Source organism: Populus euphratica, unplaced genomic scaffold (assembly GCF_000495115.2).
Source record: "Populus euphratica unplaced genomic scaffold, PopEup_1.0 scaffold226.1, whole genome shotgun sequence".
NCBI lineage: Eukaryota > Viridiplantae > Streptophyta > Magnoliopsida > Malpighiales > Salicaceae > Populus > Populus euphratica.
In genome coordinates this window covers 570,275-583,286 of record NW_011499967.1, presented here as the reverse complement: position 1 = coordinate 583,286, position 13,012 = coordinate 570,275, and the positions used below count along the sequence as shown (strand labels likewise).

Sequence of the window (13,012 nt, the reverse complement as noted above, 5' to 3'; positions counted from 1 at the left end):
ATCTAATGACAAGCCGTGCGCAAAGAGAAGACCGGGCATGTCCCCTATAAAAACAGAGCCCTAGGGATGGAAGGGGAGATAATACAACGCAAAAAGAGAGAGCAGAGGGACAACAAAGGAGATAACTTATAACGAAAAGCACAAGAATAGAGGGAAGAGAAACTGAAAGGAAGGGGAAGAGAAGAACATTCTCTGGCCGGTGCTAGGACCATTACCCTCGTCTTCGTCTACACCCAGGTAAGCTTTTTTCCTCCTGCCCTGTTTTGTATTTTCAAACTTTTCAAAACAATACGAAGGTAATTATTATTAGCTTTGCACTGTGCAGTGCACACGCAAATTAGTTCATACATACCTGCTGGCCAGCCGGGTCATTAGCTTAGGTTAGTGGCTAGGTTGGGTTGATTGGATCTACCCCAGCTCATAGTAGGTGAGTTAAATCCAACTTAAAAAAAAAAGAGTGTTTATGTCAAACACACCCTAATGCCCTGAGTGTAATTTTTATGCTCATTCTAGTTTGATATTTGATCAAACGAGCTTTTTTTTTTTTATATCAGAAAATTCCAAAAATATTTAAGGGTCTTCATTCTTTATTTGCGAGCCCCTCTTACTTAAATTTTTTTTTTTTGTGTTTTGTATTTTTTTCAGCTATGTGCTTAACCTGTGGACTATCATTGTTAAATGCAAATCTATCATGCAATGCTTTTTTTCATTTCCATCTAAAAAGAACAAATAATAATAAAGCATAAACCAAAAAGAAAATGGCATAGCAAAATTCTTATTCAAATTTAATTTCTTGCAAAATTATTCACTGATGTCAGAGTTAGAAATATCATAACTTTTTATATTTTGTATAATATTTATCAACGCCAGAGTTGAAAATATTTATATGAACCATTCATTAACACCAAAGTTAGGAACATGATATGAAGAATGAAAAAAAAAGGGAGAAAAAAGAAAAAGAAGAACATATTCTTAGCAATTTTAGATAAAACCAGCAATACAGCTTGTCTCAGGTAGGACGTTTAAGGGATGATAGCATCTTTTCTTTCGCGTAACTAGTCCTGTACCATTAGAATATCTACTGACCAGTTAAGATTTCTAGTGATCATAATACTAGGTGACGACTCCTTGAATTAGACATTTTTCCCTAAAAACAAAATGCAAGATATCTATTCCTTTTCCAATCGAGTGATAATTTTTAATCTGTCGCTAGTGATGACTGGGTGCAATAGTTCTCGTGGACAAAACATAAAACCCTTAAACAAAGTGAAAAAAAGAGATTGGTTTCAATAGTAAATGCATAAGCAAAAAATAATCAAATATGAAAATCATAAAAAACGCAATCAAAGGAAAAAAATCGATCAAAAACCCTTCCTGAAAGAAGAAACAACACACCTTCACCTCATGTGTTTTCCATCGGTTTGTTCAAGAAAAAAAAAAGACAAGAACTTCAGCATCACCACCTCCATCCTCTCTCAGTAGCTTTTTCTTCTCCAATATGCATACCTTTTTGGTTCTCACATGTTCTATGCTTCCTTTCCCTCTTCTAAATTATGACTATAAATGAGAAAAACAACTTCAATCCCATTCAAGAACAATGCTCTAATACTAAATTTAATACGAGACAAAAAAGATTTAAAGTTAAAGAAGAGAGAAGAAGAAGAAGCAAAAGAAAGAGAAGAAAAAGCTGATCAAATACTAAAACCCTATTTAGAATAAGCAATTAAGCTTATAGTCCATTAAATAAAATACCTAACAATAATTAAATCAAACTCAATAAATAAAATTTATTTAAATAATCCTAACTAAAAATTCAAATAAATAAAACTAAAATATAAGCTAAAAGTCATTCTCTTAGTAATTTGGATTACCCTTTATTTATATTCTATGATTACATCAATATGTAAAAAGAAGGTTACACCTTCAACCATTTAACCTTTAAGAAGAAGTGAAAAGAAATGGTAGAAGCAGACATCATGATTATCCAATATGCTATATTTGATCCCCCGTCCAAGCAACAGATCCAGACCTATGACAGATATCTTGTCCATTTCTTTTGTGTTCCTTCTCTTACTTTTCTAGCTATTTTTTTCTATTTTTTTCTACTATCCATTCTAGAGCTTCAGATTCTTATATTGTACAGAGAATTTGAGCCTAGTATTTTAACGGTTCATAAGCCTTGATCCATCATGCAATTTCTCAAGATGATGTTGTTATAATTTTAAAAAACTATTTACAAAAGATTTATCTTCAAGGATAAGAGTTGAATCTTTAATAGCAACGTTTATACTCCCTACTTTTCATCCAAATTTCTTTAACAAGTAAGTCATATTTACTTTGTTATTATTTCTATGTCATTTAGATTAATACCAGTTAGATGGCACACAACTTTTTATTTTTATAAAAAATATCAAAAAAATATAAGACTCAAAAGTATTGAGTTCGACTCCAAAACCGGATCTAAAAGCATGTTCAAAAATTTAGTAAAAACATATATCACCAATCATTAAATAATCATTTTATCTCTTTCTAAAAACATTTAACCATTTAATTTATAAATACACCAAACATGTTTGAAAACCAACTTTCACACCCTAAAATCAACACTTGTAATTTATCATTGCTTCTATAATAATTCATCCCTATTTCTCAATTTCATACTAATGCTGCCTAAGATTAATATTAGAGATGCTATGTGTTTGTTAATGTAGTCCATAAGCTTTTGCAAAATCACGTTTGGGTTGGAGAACTGCTTTGTTAATATGTAAAAACCATCAAAATATATCAGTTTAATTAAAAAAAAAAGGACATTAATTCGAAGTTTTCCATACAAAACATTCTTTGAAAATCACTTTCAAGTACAATGTACTTGAAAGGCATATTGTCTAAAGGCGTCCTAATAATTATGTAAACAAATAATAATGAATCGATAGGTGATAATGTTTATAAATTTCATGATGGTAATATCACATTAATTGGAAGATCTACACAACCACGATTTTAAAAGTTTTCCTTGATGAAAATGCCACGTCACTTAGCCAAGAAAATAGCCGGTATGGTATCTCCGGTGTTGCAGGGCAATTTTTAAAACTTATTTATATTTAATTTTGTTGTAATTAAGCTAAATATTTGTAGGAATTCTAATAATTTAAAATATGGAGAATAAACTTATTTATTTATTCAAAACTCCATTTTTTTATTTTGAAAAAAATATATTTTATATTAACAACATGGTTTGTTTTAAAAAAAAAAAAAACCTTAAGGTGATTTAAAAAGATATTTATATAAGAATCCCAATGATTTAAATTCATAACCAAACATCCGTTTTCTTATTCATATGCCTCCTCTCTTTTTTTTTTTAGAAAAATAAATCTTTTATTAGAAGCTGGGTTTTTTAAATAAAAAATTCTTGAAAAGAAAATTATAATTAAAAAATAAAAATTCAAATCTTGATAATTTTTATGTGACTTTATGAAAAATAAAAAATAATCAATTTGACAAAACTACATAAGAAAATTAAATAAAAAATAAATATTTAATTCTTGATGAATATTCTTGAACATTTGTTTTTTGTTTTTTTAAGTTACATCTTATGTTCATATATAGTTACCCATAAAGTAATTGCTAATCATATTTGAAAAGAATAGTATAATCAAATAATTTTTAAAATATAATTGTAATTATTTTTTAAAATAATTTTATATTAAAATATCAAAACAAATAAAACAATAAAAAAAATGTGAAAGGGTAACCAAATCAAGTGACATGCATTGGCTTTGTAAAATGAGCAACCATGTATGACCTTTAAAAAACAAATCCGGGCATGCTCAGGCTTGGAAGGAAGGCCTCCAATGAGCCCTAGAAAGGGAGTGGAGTGAGCACATGAGATGTTATATTCAAAAACTTGAAATATATGATCATAAAATAATGTTTTTAAATTTTTAAATTGATATATTATATTGCATATAAAAAAATATTGTATATGTCAAAATCATATTATCTTTTTACTATCTTAATTTATATAATTTTATAGATGATTTTTTTATTAAAATTAAAAATTTATAAAAGAAGTTTAGTAAATTTTAGAGATGTATGTTATTAATGTTCCAAAATAAAAAAAAATATATAAAAAATAAAAATATATTTAATTAAAAAGACAAATAAATATATAAAATAAATATATTTTTAGAAAAATTATAAATAAATTTCTATATTTTTTAAAAAATACATATAAGTCTGGCATGGTTGTAGGTTTACACAACCATTGATGGTCTTCTGGGAAAGTTGAAAGAAACACTGAATACTCTGAACGGACTTCTCATTGATGGTCTTCTGGGAAAGTGGAAAGAATCACATAGCTAGGGGAGTTAATTCAAATCAATTTAAAATAATATTTTTTATTTTAAAAACAGTTAAAAATAACATGGTTTTGATTTTAGAGGGCAGCTTCCTTATAATATAATTTAATTAAATCGATGAATGACCAAGTTGATTTATTAAATCAGATCAAGTTTAATAACATTGTTTGGAACAGTTCTTTAACGAATTAAACTAAGGCTCTTGACCTAAAACCTTAATCATGGATTATCGATTTGGCTTCAATAGTTAAGAAGCATATTTAGTGCTGATCCTAATGCAGTCTTATTTGACTTGTCTAAGCCAATTAATATTTCAAAGGTTGATAAGCTATACTAGCTTAGATTCCATGTGAAGATGCAATATTTCAACTGACGATCATTCATTTGATTTTTTTTTGTTAAATAATTATTTTAATCTAAAATTTTAAATTTTAGATAAAATTTTAAGTTATGATTTTGAGTTTGAAATTTACATACGTTTATATTATCTTGTATTTAATTTTTATAAAATAAATAAAGAGAATGAGATTCAAACATGAAAGTATTTTGTCATCAAAATTTTAATATTATATTAAAAAATTATTTTAATTTAAAAACTTAAATTTTATATAAAATTTTAAAATATAATTTATATTATTCTTTAAAATTTTACAATTCAAAAAATAGCAATGTTTGAAATCCAGAAAATTATTTCAACAATAGATGAATTGCACTGGCAATGATCACAAGTCAAGTGAAGATGATATTTTGAAATCCATCAATTGGCAAAAGGGGCTGAAGAGGGACTTAATCACATAAATTGAAAATTAGAGGACCAAATGGAAAAGGTTGGGAACTTAATTTGCATCAATGGAGAGTCTAATTGAACAAAACAATGACAATTTAGGACCAAATTAAAGAAATACATTAAGTATTGGGACAAACTTGCAAAATAATTAAGTTTAGGAACTTAATTGAACTTTTGATGGGCCTTGTTAATTTAATTAACAGTTTAAACCAAAGTTTAAACCAAAGTAAAATTAAGTTTAAAAGTTAATTTGATAAAAATGGACTAATTTATTTAATAATATATTAAAATAATATTTTTTTTATTTTTTAAAAATTAATTTTGATATCAGTACATTAAAATAATTTAAAAATACTAAAAAAAATATTAATTTAAAATAATAAAATAAAATAAAAATAAAAATAGACAGACTTTAAGTTTATTTCTTTTGGGTTTTCAATTTTTTTAGAGCAGTTTTTAAGTTTGTTTACGGAGTATTAAATATTTTGGAGAGATGGATTACTTAAAAGATAAAATATTTACTAATAAAACTTTGAATTAAAATCTTATGTGATGGCTCTACTCGTTTCTTTCTTGTTTTGTTTCAATTGCACAAAAAATTGAGCAAGAAATGCCTAGTTAGTATAAAGTGTTTGCTCACTTCAAGAAACTATTCAAGGGTTGCTCTCACTCGAGCTTAGAAACTGTCTTTTCTGACTGGCATCTTTGCCTAAAAGCTGGACCAGAACTTGTAGGGAATCCGATGAATTGTACAGTGATAATTTGGAAATGAAAGGACTAAAGCGATAATCTGGGGTCAATAGTTTCGAGTGGCAGAGCAGTGAAGTCAACTGAGAGCCCGCGTGTTCACTTTGATTTTTCTTTCCTTTTCCATTCTTTAAACGTCTTGTTCTCTTCACCATCTTCTTCTCTACAATTCTCTACTTCTGCTTCCTTCCAATTCTCTGCTTCTGCTTCCTTCCAATTCTCTGCAAAGATCCCATCATGGCTGTGGAGTACATTGGAGGATCAATTCTCTCTGCTGTCATTGAGGTTCTGGGCGAGAAGCTGACCACCCCTGAGATTCTGGGCTTCTTCAAAAGCCACAAGCTCAATGATGGTCTTCTCGGAAAGTTGAAAGAAACACTGAATACTCTCAACGGACTTCTCGACGACGCGGAGGAGAAGCAGATCACCAAGCCTGCTGTGCAGAGGTGGCTTAATGATGCTAGACATGCTGTGTATGAAGCTGAGGATTTAATGGAGGTGATTGAATATGAACAACTACGATCCAAGGATATCAAAGCTGCCTCTCGAGGAGTTAGGAATCGGGTAAGCATATGGTTTTGCTCTTGTAGACCTTGCTCTCTCGTATAATGTTATTATCGATCCCCCTTATTTATACAAGCACAATTCGACATTGTAAAATATCAGAAAATTTCATGCCTTTTCTTGAAATATCTGATGCAAACAACACCCCTCGATGATGCTAATTTATCTCCTGCAACCATTCCTATGATACTATCCTGCAACCACTACTCATTATTATTCCAACCACTTTTTAACAGCCCGGCTTGGCCAGCTGTCAACTTAATTAAAACATGTTCAATCTAGAATTTGAATTAAATTGTTTTTTTTTTTAAAAAAAAAAATCAAAGTTGACCCATTCATTTTTTTTTAAAAAATAGCACTAAATGTGAAATATTGGTGTACTAAAACCGTTTGAAAATAGCTTAATTTTGTATTTTTGAATAACACTTTTAATAAATATTATTTTTATAATGCACAGTAAAATAAAAATCCAATTATTTGGCTAAATTGGTTAATTGATTGAATTTAATTATATTAACTACTTTATCATTTTACATAAAAACCATAATTTTATAAATTTTTATAAATATTAATTATGAGTTAAAATATACATATGTATCCAACATCAAGACTAAAAACTAGATTCCAATTAAAATTTTTAAAAATTATTATTTATGTAGCAATTATTAATTATTTTTTAATATTAATGATGTAAAAAAGCTACGATCCTTGATGCCCCTCGACCTGACAGCAATTGGGTAAGCATAAGTTTTTGCACCTTTAGACCTTGCTTCCTCATAAAATATTTGTATTGATCCCTCTATTTGATTTTTAAATCCAAAATGCTGTATTTTTAAAATCTGAATTATTTATATAAATTTTGTCCACCTTTATTTATTTAAATATTAAAAATAAATACTTTACTTTTTAATTGCTAAACAATTATCTTTTAAAATAAAGTTATTTTTCCATTTTTATTTTAGAAAAAAAATTAATTTCATTATATATATAAAAATAATATGATATAGTAAGGGCTATGAAAATAACTAATGGCATTTAATCAATATCTTTTTAAAACTTAAGTTTTACTGCTTAATTACATTAAATTAGCATCAACAATCGTAAATTCTTGAAAAAGTAGAAAGAAAATGTTTACATTATGTTAGCATCAACAATTTAATTGCATTAACTTATTAATTCACTAGATGTAAAATCTTAATGTTGATGTTTTGATATTATAAAATTATGTATATGGAAGGGAAGCTGATAAGGAAGCTATAATGGAGTACTTGTTGACAAGAAACAATACAAATGGCGCAAATGTAGGTGTGATTCCTATTGTGGGCATGGGAGGGGTTGGTAAAACCACTCTTGCTCAGCTTATCTACAAAGACAGAAGGGTAGATGAGTGTTTCGAGCTCAAAGGCTAGGTCTGGGCTTCTCATCAATTTGACGTCACCAGGATAGATGATGATATTCTTAAGAAGATCAACGCAGGTACTTGCGGCACCAAAGAACCAGATGAATCTCTAATGGAGGCATTGAAAGGGAAAAAACTTCTACTTGTTCTAGATGATGCGTGGAACATTGAGAACACTGAATGGGTTAAATTACTGCTGCCTTTTTGCAGTATGCGGAGCCTGGAAGTAAGATTGTCGTGACAACACGGAATGAAGATGTAGCAAAAGGCACGCAAACTGTCATCCCCTCTCACTATTTGAAGGGAATATGCGATGAAGATTGCTGGCAGATGTTTGCAAGGCATGCATTTAGCGGTGCAAGTTCTGGAGCAGTCTCGCACTTGGAAACATTTGGCAGAGAAATAGCGAGAAAGTGCAAAGGTTTACCGCTGGCAGCGAAAACTCTTGGGGGTCTTTTGCACTCTGTAGGAGATGTCAAGCAATGGGAGCAGATATCCAAGAGCAGGATGTGGGGTTTATCGAATGAAAACATCCCTCCAGCTCTAACATTGAGCTACTATTATCTCCCTTCACACCTGAAACGTTGTTTTGCTTATTGTGCAATATTTCCCAAGGGTTATGTATTTGAGAAGAATCAAGTAATCACTTCATGGATGGCACAAGGTTTTCTAGTCCAGTCCAGGGGCGATGAGGAGATGGAAGAAATAGGTGACAAATACTTCAATGACCTTGTCTCCAGGTCATTGTTTCAGCAATCACTTTACGCCCCATCATATTTCAGCATGCACGACCTCACAAGTGATCTAGCTGAATACATGTCAGGAGAATTCTGCTTTAAGTTTGTTATGGATGGAGAATCAAGCTCTGGGTTGGAGGGTGAAAATTCAGGCAGGCTTCCAGAAAGGACTCGTCATTTATCAATCACTTCAACACTATATGATGGGGTCTCTAAGATATTTCCTCGCATTCATGGAGTCCAACATTTGCGCACCTTGTCTCCACTAACATACGTGGGGGGGATTGATAGTGAGGTGCTGAATGACATGTTGACAAATCTTAAGCGCTTGCGAACGCTATCTTTATATCGGTGGAGCTATAAATCTTCTCAGTTGCCCAATTCCGTTGGCGACTTGAAACATTTGCGGCACTTGGACCTTTCTCAGACATTAATTAAACGGTTGCCGGAAAGTGTGAGCACCTTGTACTATTTGCAAACTCTATTGTTAAGAGAGTGTCGACATCTCATGGAGTTGCCATCCAACATTTCCAACTTGGTCGACTTACAACATCTTGATATTGAAGGGACAAATTTGAAAGAGATGCCACCAAAAATGGGGAAACTCACAAAGCTTCGAACTTTGCAATATTACGTTGTGGGAAAAGAGAGCGGGCCTAGCATGAAAGAGTTGGGGAAGCTCTCAGATATAAGGAAAAAACTTTCTCTTCGGAATCTCAGAGATGTTGCAAATGCTCAAGATGCTTTGGATGCCAATTTGAAGGGTAAGAAGAAGATTGAGAAGCTGAGGTTGATATGGGTTGGTAATACGGATGACACTCAACATGAGAGAGACGTGCTTGAGAAATTGGAGCCTTCTGAAAATGTGAAACAGCTTGTCATTACTGGTTATGGGGGTGCGATGTTTCCAGGTTGGTTTGGAAACTCTTTCTTCTCAAATATGGTAGCTTTGACACTTTCTGGATGTAAGAACTGCATCTCCTTACCACCACTGGGGCAGCTTTCATCTCTAGAAGAGCTCCAAATTAAAGGATTTGATGAAGTCGTGGCAGTTAGCTCTGAGTTCTATGGAAGTGACTCTTCGATGGAGAAGCCATTTAAATCCCTCAAAATATTAAAGTTCGAGCGGATGAAAAAATGGCAGGAATGGAATACAGATGTAGCTGGTGCTTTCCCTCATCTTGCAAAGCTCTTGATAACAGGTTGTCCCGAGTTAACAAATGGCTTGCCTAATCACCTTCCTTCTTTATTGATACTTGAGATTAGAGCGTGTCCACAGCTTGTGGTTTCAATTCCAGAGGCTCCCCTGCTCACCGAAATCAATGTATTTGATGGTTCTAGTGGTCGTATAAATGCATCGGTATTATATGGCGGTGGGCGTTGCCTTCAATTTAGAGAATATCCCCAGCTAAAGGGAATGGAGCAAATGAGTCATGTGGATCCCTCTTCTTTCACAGATGTTGAAATCGATAGATGTAGTTCATTTAACTCCTGTCGGCTAGACCTTTTACCCCAGGTATCCACACTTACAGTCAAACAATGTCTCAATCTCGAATCTCTTTGTATAGGCGAAAGATCTCTTCCTGCTCTCCGTCATTTGACTGTCAGACACTGTCCTAATATGGTGTCTTTCCCCAAAGGCGGACTAGCTGCCCCAGATTTGACAAACCTTGTGTTAGAGGGTTGCTTATATTTGAAGTCCTTGCCAGAAAACATGCGTTCCCTCCTCCCTTCCCTACAGGATTTGCAATTGAGATCACTTCCAGAAGTTGATTCGTTTCCTGAAGGAGGTTTACCCTCCAAATTACACACACTTTGCATTGTGGATTGTATCAAGCTCAAGGTATGCGGTTTGCAAGCACTCCCTTCTCTTTCATGCTTCAGATTTACTGGGAACGATGTGGAGTCTTTTGACGAGGAGACATTGCCCTCTACTCTCACAACCCTTAAAATCAAACGTCTGGGAAATCTGAAGTCTCTGGACTATAAGGGGTTTCATCACCTCACCTCTCTTAGGAAATTGAGTATCCAGGGTTGCCCTAAGCTTGAGTCCATATCAGAGCAGGCGCTTCCCTCCTCCCTTGAATACCTTCATCTCATGACACTGGAATCTCTGGACTATATGGGGCTTCAGCACATCACCTCTCTTCGCAAATTGAAGATCTGGAGTTGTCCAGAGCTTGCATCGTTGCAGGGGCTGCCTTCTTCCCTTGAATGCCTTCAATTATGGGATCAGCGAGGTCGGGACTACAAGGAGCTTCAGCACCTCACCTCTCTTCGCACATTGATTCTCAAGAGTCCTAAGCTGGAGTCCCTTCCAGAAGACATGCTTCCCTCCTCCCTTGAAAACCTTGAAATCTTGAATCTTGAAGATCTGGAATATAAGGGGCTTCGGCACCTCACCTCCCTTCGTAAATTACGTGTCGCTAGTTCTCCCATGCTTGAGTCCGTGCCAGGTGAGGGGCTGCCCTCCTCCCTTGTATCTCTTCAAATCTCAGATCTCAGAAATCTTAAATCTCTGAACTATATGGGGCTTCAACACTTAACCTCTCTTCGCAAATTGTTGATCTCGCATTCTCCTAAGCTTGAGTTCATGCCAGAAGAAGGGCTGCCCTCCTCCCTTGAATATCTTAAGATTATCGATTGTCCTTTGCTGGCCACAAGGTGTGAAAGGGAGACAGGGGAAGATTGGCCCAAAATTTCTCACATCCGCAGTATAAAAATATCTAATTAGAGGATGAAGAATTATGCAATAACAGTCTCCTGTCATTTGTCCAACGTGCTCAGGTATTTGCTAAATTCTCAGCCTTGCACCTGTTTTGTTTTAAATTCTATTTTTGGAGCATGGCATTTTCACAACAACAGATCTTCACCGCACAGCCCATCACCACATTAGGTAGAGATAGGTTCCCAACAATTTGTTCAAAAACAAAGGCGGGCATAAACAGATCCCATCTTAAGCCTTGAACCCATCACCACATTAGGTAGATCTATCTTAAAACAATTTGTTCAAAAACAAAGGCAGGCATAAACAGATCCCATCTTAAGCCTTGCATGATTTACAGTGAATCAGCAAATGCCATCCCGAGATCATAATTCCAGTTTTCTTATTCTTTTCTGTTGAGGTTTAAATTAATTTGAGATTCTGTATTAAAAGCAGAGTTATTAAGAAATGAAAACAAGAAGAATAATAGTGATCTTGCGAACACTGTATATCAGTGATTACTTGATAATTCACTGGGATTTTATGAGATATTTAAAAGAAAAACTTTGATCAGAATATTTAACAGATGCTTAATACTAATAGCATTATATTCTTGATGGCTCTATGTTCAGGATTAAACTCGATAGATGGTTACATGCCCAGGATGAAATGAGGATGATGGCAAAGTGAAAAGAAAAGGTAAGACCTGAAAGAGATAACTGCTGGCCAACGATGCAGCATTTCCGTAATCAGGACATCCAAAATGACATATTTGATCCCAGTGCAAGCAACAGATCCAGAGATCTAGACAGAATCGGGTGTTTGCTTGCATGTGTTGTTATACCTGGAACTCTGCATTGCGAACAAGTTTGCCACCTTTTCGCAAACTTTTTGCCAACAATATAAGGAAATTAAGAAAAAAATTATCTAAATTATTTTCAACGAGTTCTATTAAGATTTGTAATTTGCATCTAATTTAGTCTTTAACAACTTGATTGCCGAGAAGAAGCTCAAGCAGACTTGATTTGTGATGCTCATATTTCTACTTCCCATCAATTAGCTGACTTGTTCGCTAAGGTCACAATTTTATACTTTGAAGGCCAAGTTTGGTGTTTGTAACATGCACCCTCCAGGGGCATATTAAGATTGAATTACGCCAATCAAGCAATGGTCGCTTAACATGATTGATGTAGTCGGGCCTAAGATGATTATAGGTGATTTTGGATAATTTAATGTGAGTTTGTTATAAATAAATTAAAATATATTATATATAAATAATCTAATAGATTTATTTATAGATTAATAAGATAAGTGTATATTTAAAATGATTTCTGATACTAAAAAATATTATTATTTTTTATTTGATTACAGAATTATATTTAAAATTTTATAGGAGTTTATGAAAGATGATTTTTTTGGAATAATTATAGAATTGCTACTTCAATTATTATATGTTTAGATTTTAAAAATCTCATTCTAGGATCCTAAATTTGATAATTTTTATGATTTTCCTTATTGTTTTTGAGTTTCCTACTTATTTCAGATTTTATTTTATTATTTTGTAATTTTTTTTCTAGTTGAGATATTATCTATTTAAGGCTTTGCAAACCTTTTAAAAAGACCAACTTTATTATTATTATTTTAGAGAGAATAAACTTATGAATTTAGGTTAAAAATATATTCCTACATGTTATATTTATTTTTCCTTGCTGTGTT

At 32.7% G+C, this 13,012-nt stretch overlaps 1 pseudogene; it reads left to right on the top strand.

The window, feature by feature from the left end:
• The window catches only part of LOC105139041 (putative disease resistance RPP13-like protein 1), a 36,246-nt pseudogene extending 23,874 nt beyond the window's left edge, over positions 1 to 12,372 (top strand).
• Positions 12,373 to 13,012: the final 640 nt, after the last annotated feature.